The following is a 211-nucleotide window of genomic DNA, read 5'->3' as shown; positions in this document are numbered from 1 at the left end:
AAATGCTAATGCAGACCAAAAAAATAAAGAGACAGGGCAACCGAAGATTACCTGAATTGGTGTCGGGGCGGTGCTACTAGCGGCAGAGGCACGGTGGTCGGTGTTTTGCTGTGTTTTTCTTCTCTCTCTCTCTCCTCGGTTTTTCACAGTTTTCTCCTTCTTCTTCTTTGTCTTTTTTTGTTTTTTTTTTTCTCTTTTTTTTCTTTTCCCT

Source organism: Populus euphratica, unplaced genomic scaffold (genome assembly GCF_000495115.2).
Source record: "Populus euphratica unplaced genomic scaffold, PopEup_1.0 scaffold31.1, whole genome shotgun sequence".
NCBI classification, from domain to species: Eukaryota; Viridiplantae; Streptophyta; class Magnoliopsida; order Malpighiales; family Salicaceae; genus Populus; species Populus euphratica.
Note: the sequence above shows the minus strand (reverse complement) of the source record.